At 51.6% G+C, this 14,476-nt stretch overlaps 1 protein-coding gene, 1 non-coding gene and 1 pseudogene across 2 annotated transcripts in view; 1 reads left to right on the plus strand and 2 right to left on the minus strand.

Moving 5' to 3' along the window:
• Window positions 1–14,440, minus strand: part of LOC115643745 — a 54,022-nt pseudogene extending 39,582 nt beyond the window's left edge.
• LOC115643738 (zinc finger protein 660-like) overlaps window positions 1–14,476 on the plus strand; it is a 579,185-nt gene that overhangs the window by 372,721 nt on the left and 191,988 nt on the right. The gene's annotated exons all lie outside the window — the stretch shown is intronic.
• TRNAA-UGC lies at window positions 1,012–1,083 on the minus strand. The gene has a single exon. It is a non-coding gene; the product is annotated as a tRNA-Ala (tRNA).

Here is a 14,476-nt window from a genome sequence, read left to right on the forward strand (position 1 = left end):
CAGAGGGGTGCGTGTTGCTTTCTGGAAATGCTCGAGGTAAATGCTGCACCCCTCACCCTCTCCTGCACCCCAAACACCCTGCTCCAACTCAGACCCCATATCCGCACTCAAACTCCCTCCAAGACCCTGCCCACCACAACCACTCATGCACCCCAACCCTTTGACTGAGCCCAGACCCTGCACCCAAAGTCTTTCCCAGAGCCCAACCCCTCTCCCTCCCACATCCAAACTCCCTCCCAGAGCCTTATACAGGTGTGGGGTGGGGCAGGACTTGGTCCCATTCTGGGCACCACCAAAAATTATACAAACCTGCCACCCATGTCCAGCCCAACCTTCTGCTGATGCACCTCAGCCCACACCCATGCAAGGTTTGAAGCTTTCATTGCTTAAATCCCAGGACACTGAGGGATTTCAGCTCCCCTTTGCCCAGAAGGAACCTTCACCCCACTCCCAACCAGGTTCTTGTCCATGGGATCACTGTAAGGGGGCTGGGTCCCTCTGGGTCTTTTCTCTCTCTAGGACTGGCCAGGGTGCAATAACTGGTGCATCTGAGCACCCAGGACCTTCTGTGGGGCTGCCATTCCCCTTCCTCTTCTGTGGTCCCATCTGTCACTGGCTCCAGCCTTTTTTCTATTCATCGTCAGCACCATCTCAAGCCAGCTGCACCTGCCTCAAAAAGTTAGTGTTCCCTGGTGGGTGTAAATCACTGACCTCTCTCCTCTCTGAGCACTGACGGCCCCTCTGTTTCCTTGCCTCTCAGTCTGTGCGGATGGGACCTTTCCCTCCAGTGTTGGAGGATTCGCCCTTCTCATCTACCATTGTCCCAAGCAGCACAGCGGGTAGGAATCTTAAACATAGTGAGGTGACTTAGGAGCAGAAAACCCCCCCCCCAGGACCTTCCATGCAATTGTCCCTTGCCCCTCACTGAGCAGGATTGAAACTTGGGCAGGGAGCCTGGTGGGCCACATCCCCTCTGGGCATGAGCAAAGCAGCAGGGTGAATAAAAGAACCTGGAGATGCTGGGGATTGAACCCAGGGCCTCATACATGCAAAGCATGTGCTCTACCACTGAGCTACACCCCCACTTTGGGCAGGTCCCTGCTCTGAGGGCTGAACCTGCTGTCCTGGGCCAGATTCTACACAGCAGAGGAGGAGAGAGAGTGCATGCCCTGGACCCAGGGTGCAGCGATACAAGACTCAGCCCTCACACTGCATTGGCTGGGTGCAGAGGTGAGAGTAACTTACAGGACTTATCGGTACTGCGGGAGTCCTGAGGGGGCGTGGCCTCATCCAGAAGAGGCGTGGCCTCTCAAGATTTAAAGGCCCTGGGGCTCCAGCTGTGGCTGGGAGACCCAGAGTCTTTAAATCAAACAGGGGCTCCTAGCTGAAGAGGGGGCTGGGATCCCCCCCGGGGCTCCAGCCACCAGGAGAACCCTGAGCTTTTTGGGGCTGGGGCAGGGATTTAAAGGGTCCAGAGCTCCTGCTGCTGAGGGGAGCCCCGAGCCCTTTAAATCCCGGCCCCAGCCTGGTCACCAGAGCCGTGGCCAGGATTCAAAGGACTCTGGGCTGCCCGCAGCGGTGGGGAGCTCTGAACCCTTTATATCTCAGCTGCAGCTGGGATTTAAAGGGCTCTAGGCTGCCTGCAGCCACGGGGAGCTCTGAGCCCTTTCAATCCCGGCCCCAGCCAGGCCACCGGAGCCCTGGCCATGGGCAGTCCAGAGCCCTTTCAAACCCCGCCATGGACGCCAGTGCGGTCGAACACGGCGTACTGGCTCTTGCCAGTACGCCATACCAGACTGGACCGGCTTAATTTCACCTCTGGGTGGGTGGGTGGTGCTGCAATCCCCTGCTAGAAAGTAATGGTGGTGGGGGACTCTGTGAGCAGCTCAACACCCAACCCTGGTGGCAGACGCAGTGGGGGGGACTTCAGGTGTTTCTAGGATCCATGATTTCCACCTGCCTGTAAAATCCAGCTTTCCCCAGCACATTCACTGCAGTGCAATTGGGTCAGTGTTTCCATGGCTGCACAGCAAAGAATTACTCCCAGTTTCCTCTCTATCTGCAGCAGGATTAGCCTGTGTTGGTGGTTAATAAGGTGGATCTTGTAGTTTGTTATTCATTCCCCACCTTGACAATTCAGACAGTCCCTTTCCTACTCAAATCCCCAGCACCTCAGTGACCCTGGTAGCAGGGGTTAGGTTTTCCCTGGGGCCCTGAGATTTTCAGGGGTCTTTTTCCCACCAGCTGGAGTGAACTCAGCTTTTCCCCATCCCAGACATTCCATGAAATGACAACAGCAGCATAAAGAAAGAGGGGAGGGAACATCTCATGGCCAGGGCTGGATGTCCCCAGGGCCCCCTGCTTGGCCATTGTTTCCATGGAATTTGACTCCCTGCTTTGCACAAGGGACAGAGAAAGATCTTGCTGTTCCTGTGTCTGTGCAAAGAAAATTGTGCTTCTGTATGAAAGAGAGGTGGGAAATGGCCCCATGATGGGACAATATCCTCAGGATTAAGATCTAAGGACTCAGGCTGAGAACTGATTTAACTCCACTCATCTGGGATTTAACAAATTCCCTTCCACGGAGACACTGGGAACTTGTGACCTTGATCCAGACTCTGGGGGTTCAGGCTGCTTTAACTCCTAGTAAAAACCTGAACTTGATTCCAAGAAGGGAGCGAGAAGCCTGAAGTTGCCTTTGGTCCAAGGCTGGGGTCTCCTGGATGGGTGGAAACGTCCTTCCCAGCAGCTACTGGAGACATACCAGGGCTCAGAGAAAGGGGGGTTGTTGCATGCTCTTTATGTGCACAGGGCCCCACTAACTCTAAATCGTCCACTGTAGCAGGAACTTAGAAAGTCAGACCTTGGTCAATGGCAGGACTGGGCTTTGAAAAAGAGATTCGTTTTTCCTCCCCGTCATGAGAAAGAAAGTAAGAGCTGGCAGCTCTGGTGCAGAAAACCACTTTTTCCTCTGGCTGCGGAGCTTCCAACCAGGCACAGACGACTGGTGTCTCCTGAAGGGGGAGGGCACAATGTAAAGGTTCAGCCCCACCCCCTTATGATCAACAGCCTCCCCAGCTGTGAACAGTACAGGGAGAGGAAGCAGCAAAGGCAGCCCCTCTCCACTCACCCCTCCAGCAGCTGCTGTGCAGGGAGGGGGCCTGGCAGCACCACATGATGCAGCAGGCGATAGCTAACCCAGGTGGGGCACATGACCCCACACACGCCCTCTGCTAGTGTTGCCTCTGAAATTAGGAACACTGGTGAGTTCAGGGCACAGCTGCACACCCAGAAGGAAGCCCAGCACAACACACCCAGGGTGAAGGGGGTGCTAACGCCTGGCATCAAACCAGAAACCTTTAGATCTTCAATCTAATGCACTCCCAGCTGAGCTACTTTGGCAAGGACCAGACCCACCAGGAAGGCTTAATACACGAGCTGCAGCACATGCTGGGAAGATTTAAATCTGGATGTCACAACGCAGGAGCCAAGCAGTGGACTTGGCCCGGAGGGGCAGGCTGGGGTTTCCTATATCCCATTCACTCAAGCCAGCACCTGGCCCCTCACAAGCTGTCACTGGCACCCCCAGGTCAGCAAGAAAGGAGCAGCGGTTCTCACTGGAACAACCTCACCCACAGCTCGCAGGCTCCTCCCAAGCCTAAAAGGGAAAACCATCTTGCCAGAAAGCAGCTGACTAGGCCCTCGTCCAGACTACCCCACCGTATCGGTGGGTTAAAATCGATTGCTCGGGGATCGATATATCGTGTCTAATCTAGACGCGATATATCGATCCCCACGCGCGCTTATATCGATTCCGGCACTCCATCAACCCCAATGGAGTTCCGGAATCGACACGGAGAGCCGCGGACATCGATCCCGCGCCGTCTGGATGGGTGAGTAATTCGATCTTAAATATTCGACTTCAGCTACGTTATTCACGTAGCTGAAGTTGCGTATCTAAGATCGATTCCCCCCCCCCCCCAGTCTGGACGAGCCCTAGGACTCATCATTCTCAATAAAACATCTCTCCAGTCAACACTGGCCAATGCATGATGGACATCGCTTGCTATTTTAGCACTTGGAAATGTCATCAGCTAGTCTCTGGATCTCTTGAATGCTGCGCTTCACTTCATCAGGGAAAGGCGAGAGAAGCGACCTTTGAACAAAAGGCCTGGGGTTAACATCCTAATGTTGCCTCCTACTGTAACACTATTTAATACTGGCCCACCCTGTGTTGGTGACAGTTCCATTGCTAGGTGTTAGCACATTTCAGTTACTGTCAAAATTAAAAGTTTCTAGATGCTTAAAGAAATGATTTTTTTATTTGCTTACATATGGCATGAATAATACAGATTTACATACCCTAGCATGAAAATGTATTGTCTTATATGATAGAGAAAATCATGCATCCAAATTGTGCATCAAAAACATGAACTGAGCTACAAGTACAATGAAAAATAAGATATTCAAACGTTTAACATGGGGTGGGGGCACTGTAGACACGTCTTGCCTGGGATGCCACTTGGTCTAGGGGAGGCCTTGTCAGGGAGAACAGGAGTTAGTCTCACAGGCCTATTTTCAGGCTGTAATCTGTGGGCACCCTGCTCTGGGGAAGGGATCACGGTAGCCCAGGCTCAGGGCTGGAACAGGCCCCTGAACGAGGGGGTGGCTGCATGGTTTACAGCGCTCTGAGATCTCAGACAATGTGTCTCCCCAAAGCCTCAGATCTGCGTCCCCAGAAGGCTCCTGCACTGCCTCCGCTCCTTTCACAGTCTATAGCAAGGAGCAGCAGCAAGGGGCAGGGATGAGCCATAGGCACTAGGTGGGGGGCAGAGGCTTCTGGAGGAAACCCAGCACCCAGAGCAGAGGGGGATATGAGGCTTTTTCTCTTTCCTTAGCCACGTGTTATAGCTCCGAGAGCTCTTTGAAATGCCTCCCCGCCCACAGCCTGGGAAAGGGGAAGGAGTCTCAGGTTCTAGCTTGACTTGGATGAGGATCATTAGACCCTAGAACCATTCACTGCCCTTTCCCAGAGAAACCTGTGATGCACAGAACGGGGCTGAGCTAAATGCTGACAGGAGTCGGGAATTGCTCCCCTGGAATAGCAGCAGGATTGGGCAGCTGGAAATCTCCCCAAAGGAGCTGAAGCCTTGGTGCATCAGACATAGATGTCCTAGGTACTGCATGGGAGGTTTAGGTTTGTTTCTGGACAACAGCAGTGAGAGTTTTATTGACTCAAAATTTCAGCACAAAAATTCAGATCCAAACTGTGTGTGGTGGGGAGGTCGATAGCGGTTTCTTTGGTTTTGATTTAGTTTGATCTCTTCTCATTTTAAAAGCCCTGGATCATTTTGATGGGAACAATGTTTGTGGAAGGCCAAGGAAAAGTAAGAAAAGTTAAAAATCTGCACTGGAGTGAGGGGTTCTCTGGGGTCAGGGCAGGGGTGGAGATTTTCATGGGGAGGGTGTTAGGGGATAAATGCGAGGCTTTTGCAGGAACACAGGGGGATGTTTTGCAGTTGCCAGCTGGTTAGGACGAGTTGGAGAACAAGGAAAAAGGCAAAGGCCAGATGAGCAGTTTGCCTGGAAAACTGAATGAAGGACAGAAGAGGGGCAAAAGGGCCTGGCTGAGGTTGGGCTGTTGGGAGCAAGGAGTCTGCTGGGTTTTGGGACTCGAGGGGAGAGCCCAGGCTCTGAGTTCTGGGTTCCCCAAGATGGAAGTTGCTGAATCTTCCCGTTTCCCGTGCTAACACAGAACTTTCCCAGGCTGGATTCCAGACCACTAATAAACTTTCTGTTTTACAATGCTGGCTGAGAGTCACCGGCGATTGTGGAAGTTGGGGGTGCAGGACTCCCCTTCGGGGTGTGTGTGTAAGGCTTTCCCAGGTGTCCTATTCAGATGGACTCACGACAGGAAGGTCTTGGGATGGAACAGGGATGCTGAAAGGTCCAAGGTCGGTCTGAGGAGTTGCTGAAGCCAAGGAAGCTTCCCCCAGTGAGAGCATGTGGGAGAAAAGACTTGGACCTGCCAACTTTGTGAACCTGTGAATGTGAAGTGACCAAGTGGTGAGTTAACAATGATGCTGTTGCACAGGATCTGACTGGAACTAGAAAACAAAAAGTCCTTAAAGTGGAACTCTTGGGTGAATAGAATGAGCTGATTTGTATTCAACCTTGGAAGGTAATAGATTGTTACATCAGTCAGAACAGCCTGGTTTGGTTTGGTTTGGTTGGTTCATGGGTTGGCTGCTTTCCCTGGTCAATTGCTGAGGGTTCAGAGAAGAGCCACAGGAATGATTAAAGGCTTGAGCAGGGAGATAGGTTTAAAAAAATCCTGCAGCCCTGGCAGCCCAGGATAACCTCCCACTGCTGGCAATGGGAACTGAGCCTTTGTAACTAGCTGCTGATACCTGAGGTCTCAGATATGGATTAAACTGGTAGCAAACACAGCTTCATCCGAAGAAGTGAAGGATGTAAGTCAGGCCTGCACAACTTGTAAAGCAGCGAGGGCCATATTACTCCAAGGAAAACAGCTGAGGGCCGAACCCCCCCAGCCCTGCGACCTCCCCCAGCAGCGCCAAGCCCCCCTCAAAGTACTCCCCCCCCAGCACCGCCCACTCCCTGGAAACAAACCCTCCTTGCCCAGAGCTGCCCTATCGAAACATTGAACCTTGGTAATAAGTAATAGCGGGCCCCTAAGGTAGTGTAATTAAGGTAAATGAAAAATGTCTCTTTGCTAGAAGTAGAATAAGATCTTCCCCCCACTTGGTAATCAGTTGCCCTGTTGAGTGAATGAGGGGTGACTGAGGAAGGTGTGGAAGGCAGCACCTCCAGACAGCTGCAACCCTTGGCGAGGGGCTGGGAGCCAGAGCAGATCAGTAGAACAGGTCAGCCACTGATTCCTCGCTCGCCTCCTCAACCCCTGCCACTGCCTGGCCACTCACCTCGCTCCCCGCCACTGCCCACCCACTCACCTCCTCACCCCCCACCACTGCCTACCCACTCACCTCCTCGACCCCGCCACTGCCCGGCCACTCACCTTGCCCCCTGCCACTGCTTGCCCGCTCACATCCACTGCTTGGCCACTCACCTCCTCGCCCCCTGCCACTGCCTGCCCGCTCGCCTCCTCACTCCCCGCCACTGCCCACCCACTCACCTCCTCACTCCACCACTGCCCGCCCGCTCACCTCCTCACACCCCCGCCACTGCCCGCCCGCTCACCTCCTCACACCCCCACCACTGCCCGCCCGCTCACCTCCTCGCCCCCTGCTACTGCCCGCCCGCTCACCTCCTCGCCCTCTGCCACTGCCCGGCCACTCACCTTCTCACCCCCCCCGCCACTGCCCACCCGCTCACCTCCTCGCCCCGCCACTGCCCGCCTGCTCACCTCCTCGCCCCCCGCCACTGCCCGCCCACTCACCTCCTTGCCCCCTGCCACTGCCCGCCTGCTCACCTCCTCGCCCCCGCCACTGCCCACCCGCTCACCTCCTCACTCCCTGCCACTGCCCGCCCACTCACCTCCTCACCCCCACCACTGCCCACCCGCTCACCTCCTCACTCCCTGCCACTGCCCACCCGCTCACCTCCTCACCCCCTGCCACTGCCCGCCCGGTCACCTCACCCCCTGCCACTGCCCGCCCGCTCATCTCCTCACCCCCACCACTGCCCACCCGCTCACCTCCTCACTCCCTGCCACTGCCCGCCCGCTCACCTCCTCACCCCCGCCACTGCCCGCCCGCTCACCTCGCCCCCGCAACTGCCCACCTCGATGCCCGCCACTGCCCGCCTGCTCACCTCCTCGCCCCCTGCCATTGCCCGCCCGCTCGCCTCACTCCCCGCCACTGCCCACCCACTCACCTCGTCAAACCCCGCCACTGCCCACCTGCTCACCTCTTCACCCCCCGCCACTGCCCGCCCGCTCACCTCTTCACCCCCCGCCACTGCCCGCCCGCTCACCTCCTCGGCCCCCGCCACTGCCCGCCCGCTCACCTCCTCACCCTGCCACTGCCCACCCGCTCATCTCCTCAACCCCGCCACTGCCTGCTCGCTCACCTTGCCCCCCGCAACTGCCCACCTGCTCACCCCCTCGCCCCCCGCCACTGCCTGCCCGCTCACCCCCCGCCACTGCCCACCAGCTCACCTCCTCGGCCCCCGCCACTGCCCGCCCACTCACCTCCTCAACCCCGCCACTGCCTGCCCGCTCACCTCCTCACCCCCACCGCTCACCTCCTCACCCCCGCCACTGCCCGCCCGCTCACCTCCTCACCCCCACCGCTCACCTCCTCACCCCCGCCACTGCCCGCCCGCTCACCTCCTCACCCCCCGCCACTGCCCGGCAACTCACCTCACCCCCCGCCACTGCCCGCCCACTCACCTCACACCCTGCCACCGCCCACCCACCTCTTTAGCACCCTGTCCCTCACCCACCACTTGCCTACTCATCCTCCACGGGCTTCACATTGAGCCCACACAGGCTGCGTGTTGTGCAGGCGTGATGTAAGTGAAAGAGCAAAGCTGGCCATCTGGGGAGCTGCTGCAGTCCTATCACCACAGCTGGAAGGGAGAAGAGGAAAAATTCCCTAAAGTGCTGGGAGCAGCCCCGAGCAAAGGAAGTTTGTCAGTGAGATCAGTAGCAATAAATGTGAAATGACGGAGTGCTTTCTCCTCTGTGCTGACAGGTTTGAATTGTGTTACTTCACTGTGAGATAAAGCTTTAAAATATCCTGCTCTAATTTCAAAATGGGTCTGTAAACATAATCGGTCTCTGTGGGAAGTGGGACATTCAAAATTCCCAAGGAATTTAAGAGGTAGGGTTCAAACCGCTGACCAGAGAGGAGAGAGCAGATTGTGAGACACCGACCCGAGGCCAGTTGCAGTGCTATAATGGAGCAGGGTTTCTACACTGGTACTGCGGTGCTGTAGTCCTGGCGCAGAAAGCTGTACATCTCTTGTTAGGGTGGATTTTTTACAGTGCTGCAACTGCAGTTTCTGTGCACTAAGTGGCTTGGCAGTGTGCGCACCTCAGGAGTCGCACCGCAGAAATCTGGTTTACTGTACAGAAACCTGCCAATGTAGACAAGGCCGTAGGTGGCTTAACTAAGAACCCAAGACTGGTCATACTGGGTCAGATCAATGGTCCATCTAGCCCAGTGTGCTGCCTGAGAATGACCAGTGCCAGATGCATCACAGGGAATGAACAGAACAGGCTTGTTGACCTGCAAGATGAGGGTTTTTCATCATTGCCTTTAACTTCATTTTTGTTGATGCCTACTTATCCTATCTTACCACAACTCCCCCAAGGCCTCTGGCAAATCAGGTGTGAACCACTCCTGTGATACAGGCCTGTCCCAATCCAGCTGAATTGAGGCAGACTTTGGGCCAATGTCCGTTTGGAAAAGGCCCACTTAATCCAGCAGGTTTCTCAAAGTATCTGTTGCTGTGAACACCATGTAGTGTGGATGTGTGAACCCCAAACATATTAAACATGAAAGAAACACAAGGCCAGCACTGAGGAGGTTCCAGAGCCAGGCCTGAGGGTTAAACAACTGTGCTCAAAAGGAAAAGCGGCCTCACCACCTATAAAAATAACTGGCTGCAAAAACAAAACAATAAATAAATAAATAAATAAATGCAAATTTAAAAAAAACAACCCAGACAAGCTCCTATCACACACCCATCACCACTTCAGATTTTGACATCTCCTGCCTGATGTGACATCTTTGCTTTGCAAACAATAGACCTGGGAAACTCTGTGTCTGTTACCTTCTAACTGGATAAAAGGTTACATGTCTTGTCTCAAGTAATTTTTCTCCTAACAGAAGATTTATTTTAAAATTTATCAAAATAAATTCCATTTGAAATACTACTAATAAAATTGTTACAGTCAATACTGAATCTCTAGTCCCATAAATGCTATTTCTCTCACCTATTTCCCCACTCTAATTCCTTAGCAAAACTAAGAGACCAAATCACAAGACTCTGGACTCAGCATTCATGTATCCTGCAGTCTGAGGGGATCTGATACATTCCCTCATTGGCTACCATCAGTTGCCCAGCATGGAAGTGCTTCTTGTCCAACAAGGCAGCCAGATTGGGACCCATAGGCATGGAATGGCTCTGAAGGAATCAGCTGTTTCTCTCTGTGCTTCATCTAACTTTGGAGCCTGTCATAAACAGATAGTAGGAGTTAATAGAACAGAAGTACTTTATATCTCTTTTGCCTGTAAAGCGTTAACAAAATCAGTGAGCCTGGCTGTCACTTGACCAGAGGACCAATCAGGGGACAGGATACTTTCAAATCTTGAGGGAGGGAAGTTTTTGTGTGTGCTGTTAGTTTTTGGTTGTTGTTCTCTGGGTTCTGAGACTGACCAGATGTGCCACCAGGTTTCTCTCCAATCTCTCTGATACAGTCTCTTATATATCCAGACTAGTAAGTACTAGGTAGATAAAGCGAGTTAGGCTTATGGTTGTTTTATTTGCAAATGTGTATTTGGCTGGAAGGAGTTCAAATTTGTATTTTGCTGAAAGGATTTTAATTTGTACTTGTATACTTAGGCTGGGATGGTATTCCCAGTGTCTATAGCTGAAAGACCCTGTGACGTATTCCATCTTAAATTTACAAAGATAATTTTTACTGTTTTTTCTTTCTTTAATTAAAAGCTTTTCTTGTTTAAGAACCTGATTTATTTTTATTCTGGTGAGACCCCAGGGGCCTGGGTCTGGATCCACCAAAGAATTGGTGGGGAGAAAGAAGGGAAGGGGGAGAGAAAGGTTATTTTCTCTCTGTGTTAGGATTACTTTCTCTCTCAGGGAGAGTCTGGGAGGGGGAGAGAGAAGGAGGGGGGAAGGTGGATTTACCTCTCTGTTTTAAGATTCAAGGAGTTTGAATCACAGTGATCTTCCAGGGTAACCCAGGGAGGGGAAGCCTGGGAAAGGCAACGGTGAGGGAAAGGGTTTACTTTCCTTGTGTTAAGATCCAGAGGGACCGGGTCTTGGGGTCCCCGGGCAAGGTTTTTGGGGGGGAACAGAGTGTACCAGGCACTGGAATTCCTGGTTGGTGGCAGCACTACAAGTACTAAGCTGGTAATTGAGCTAAGAGGAATTCATGCTGGTATCCCATCTTTTGGACGCTAAGGTTCAGAGTGGGGAATTATACCATGACAGAGCCAAATGGTAAAAGATGGTTGTGCCTAATTTAATAATGGCATCCTTTAGTAGCGTGCCAGTTAATTAGGGAGCAGCATTCTAAAAATTGTTTACCTGGGCCACATGTTACCATAGCTTCCATCTCTAGGGTGAAAATCAACCACTAGTATCTGCAATTTCTACCCGAGTTCTTGTTAAATCTTTGACCTTACGTGGGGTAATTTCACACTTCTCTGGCATAGAATTCTTCACCAACCACACAACAGATCAGTAGCGATAGTGAGGTACAACTCCCCCAACTATGCCCTTTTATTTCTTTAATCTAGAGGCACAGATTTAAATTAGGGACTAAATTCAGGTGTAGCTTAGAATCCCTGTAAGACAGCAAATGTCAGGTCTCTATTAAAAGTAGGTATCTTTCTGCAGCTATATCATATTCAACACGGATTTCATTTTCTACACATTCGCAGCACCTCCAGGGATGAGCTGAAGACAAATGTCATTTCCATTTTTCCATCCCTACCTCAATAGGGATTGTATTTCCCAAATAATAGGCAACATGCAGCTGATTACGAAGGAGATATCTTCAGGAGCGACCTCCTGCAGGGCCTGAGCCACAACTGCTTTGGGAGCCCAATGCATGGGTACTTTGCTTAGTTCCAAATCATTTACTAGGGAATCCTCTTCCCAGCCCTTTAGAAAAAATACTGACCTAACGAACTGAACCGCAAGGGGACTGGAATGGTGATGGGGAATAAGGGACTCCCTCTGACTTACCCTAAATACATCTGTTGTTACAGAAGGTGAAATAACATTTTCCCCTATCTCAGTCCTGTTCCTGCTGTTTGTTATAGTTCAATATATTTTAAGTGAGGAAAATAGTAGCAAAAATATCTGCTCTCCAGCACAACCTGAAGCAACATCAGAGCAACTGGGAATGAAACAATTGGTTTCCGAAGGGGGAACTCGATGACAAACAATTGCTTGAAATGGGGGAACAGGATAACCGTGATGCTCAGGGTTTGTTTAGACTAGGAAAAGTGATGGAGTTTAGGTCAGGTCAAGGGGTAAGCTAATGCCAATCACTGCACCTGGGCATCTGTTCTACAACTCTAATTGTCTTTTTACATCAAGATCACTAACTTGAGTAGCCAATGCCATATATAGACCTAGTGGATGTAAAGCACAGATACTTTTTGCCTCAGCATACCTTGTTGGGATCAAACCTCCAGGAGCTGATGAACATTCCTGGCTCAAAAGGAAAGGAGTTGATAGAAAAGATCATAGGACTAACCCCAAAGAAGGGTGAGCTGCAAAAGGCAGAAGCAGGTAACTCATCTGGGGGAGCTGAGAGATCACGGTGAAAATGGTGCAAAAATCACAACGTGGGAATTAGGAAATTTTTTTTTTATTTTGCCCAGCCCTAGGCAAGATATTTATTATAGTTCTCTCTTATGTGGATTTTCTGATGTCTAATAAGGGTTGAGCTCTGATTGAAGCTTTTCCTGCACTCAGAGCATGTGTAAGGTGTCTCCCCAGTGTGGATTTTCTGATGTCTAATAAAGTTTGAGCTGTGATTGAAGCTTTTTCTGCACTCAGAGCATGTGTAGGGCGTCTCCCCTGTGTGGATTCTCTGATGTGTAATAAGATTTGAAGGCCGACGGAAGCTTTTCCCGCACTCGGCACATGTGTAGTGTGTCTCCCCTGTGTGGATTCTCTGATGTGTAACAAGGTCTGAGTGCCAACTGAAGCTTTTCCCACACTCAGAGCATGTGTAGGGCATCTCCCCTGTGTGGATTCTCTGATGTGTGATAAGGACAGAGCTCCGATTGAAGCTTTTCCCACACTCAGCGCATGTATAGGGCGTCTCCCCAGTGTGGATTCTCTGATGTGTGATAAGGACAGAGCTCCGATTGAAGCTTTTCCCGCACTCAGCACATGTGTAAGGCATCTCCCCTGTGTGGATTCTCTGATGTCTGATAAGGTCTGAGTGCTGACGGAAGCTTTTCCCGCACGCACCACATGTGTAGGGAGTCTCCCCTGTGTGGATTCTCTGATGTCTGATAAGGTCTGAATTTTGACTGAAGCTTTTCCCACACTCAGCACACGTGTAGGGCGTCTCCCTTCTGTGGATTCTGCGATGTCTGATAAGGTCTGAGCTCTGACTGAAGCTTTTCCCGCACTCAGCGCATGTGTAGGGCATCTCCCCTGTGTGGATTCTCTGATGTCTGATAAGGTCTGAGTTCTGACTGAATCTTTTCCCGCACACACCGCATGTGTAGGGAGTCTCCCCCGTGTGGATTCTCTGATGTCTGATAAGGTCCGAGTTCTGATTGAAGCTTTTCCCGCACTCAGCGCAGGTGTAGGGCTTCTCCCCAGTGTGGATTCTCTGATGTGTAATAAAGTGTGAGCTCCAATTGAAGCTTTTCCCACACGCAGCGCATGTGTAGGGCCTCTCTCCTGTGTGGATTCTCTGATGTAAGATGAGGACTGAACGATAAATGAAGCATTTCCCACACTCAGAACATTCATAAGGTTTCTTACTCATATGGATTGTCTGATGTCTAATAAGGGCAGAACTCTGATTGAAGCTTTTCCCACACTCATGGCACATGTAGTGTGTCTCTTCCAAGTTGATTCTGTTGCTTGTTATAAAGCCTGAGTGGCTACTAAAGTTTCCCTCTGGCTTCCCCTGAGTCTCACAGGCTTTTGGTTTTTCTGGGAGTGCATAACTCCTGGAAACATTCCCTTTGGATCTTCCTGATAAAGTTCCACGTGGTTCTCCTTGCTCTGCATCTTCCTGATGGGGTTTCTCCTCCTCATTCTGACTCACCATCCCATCACCTGATGGGAGACAGACAGAATCCAGACATAGGTCACTACCTGCGCCAGAAAGAAAGAAAATCTCAGAGAGAGGAACGGAAAAAGAGATGAACAATCCAAAATATGTGTTGGAGAGATTAAACCTCTTAGGAGCTGATTTTCCCCAAACCCTTCCCCAGAGAAGAGAGTAAGGGATCAGTTTTGGTCTGCATCTCACAAGAACACTCAGGGGAAAGCAAGATCAGAGAGGGACCTGCTGCCAGTTGTCAGTCAGAATAGGAGGGAAGCCATGAGTGACATCTGCCATAATGATTCCACATCCGCAGGGAACAATCCTGAACTTGGGGAGCTTACAGGGTCTTTGTAGGGCATCCCAAATGTTTCCTGCATTCTCACACAGTTTTTGAGTTGGTTTAACCAATTCTTCACCTGTGCAGGCAGCTCTTGGAAGCACTTCTTTCTCAGAGCCCTGGAGGTCTGCGACCCATGGCTCTTCCCCTCGTTCCAG

This window comes from Gopherus evgoodei, unplaced genomic scaffold, assembly GCF_007399415.2.
Source record: "Gopherus evgoodei ecotype Sinaloan lineage unplaced genomic scaffold, rGopEvg1_v1.p scaffold_69_arrow_ctg1, whole genome shotgun sequence".
NCBI lineage: Eukaryota > Metazoa > Chordata > Testudines > Testudinidae > Gopherus > Gopherus evgoodei.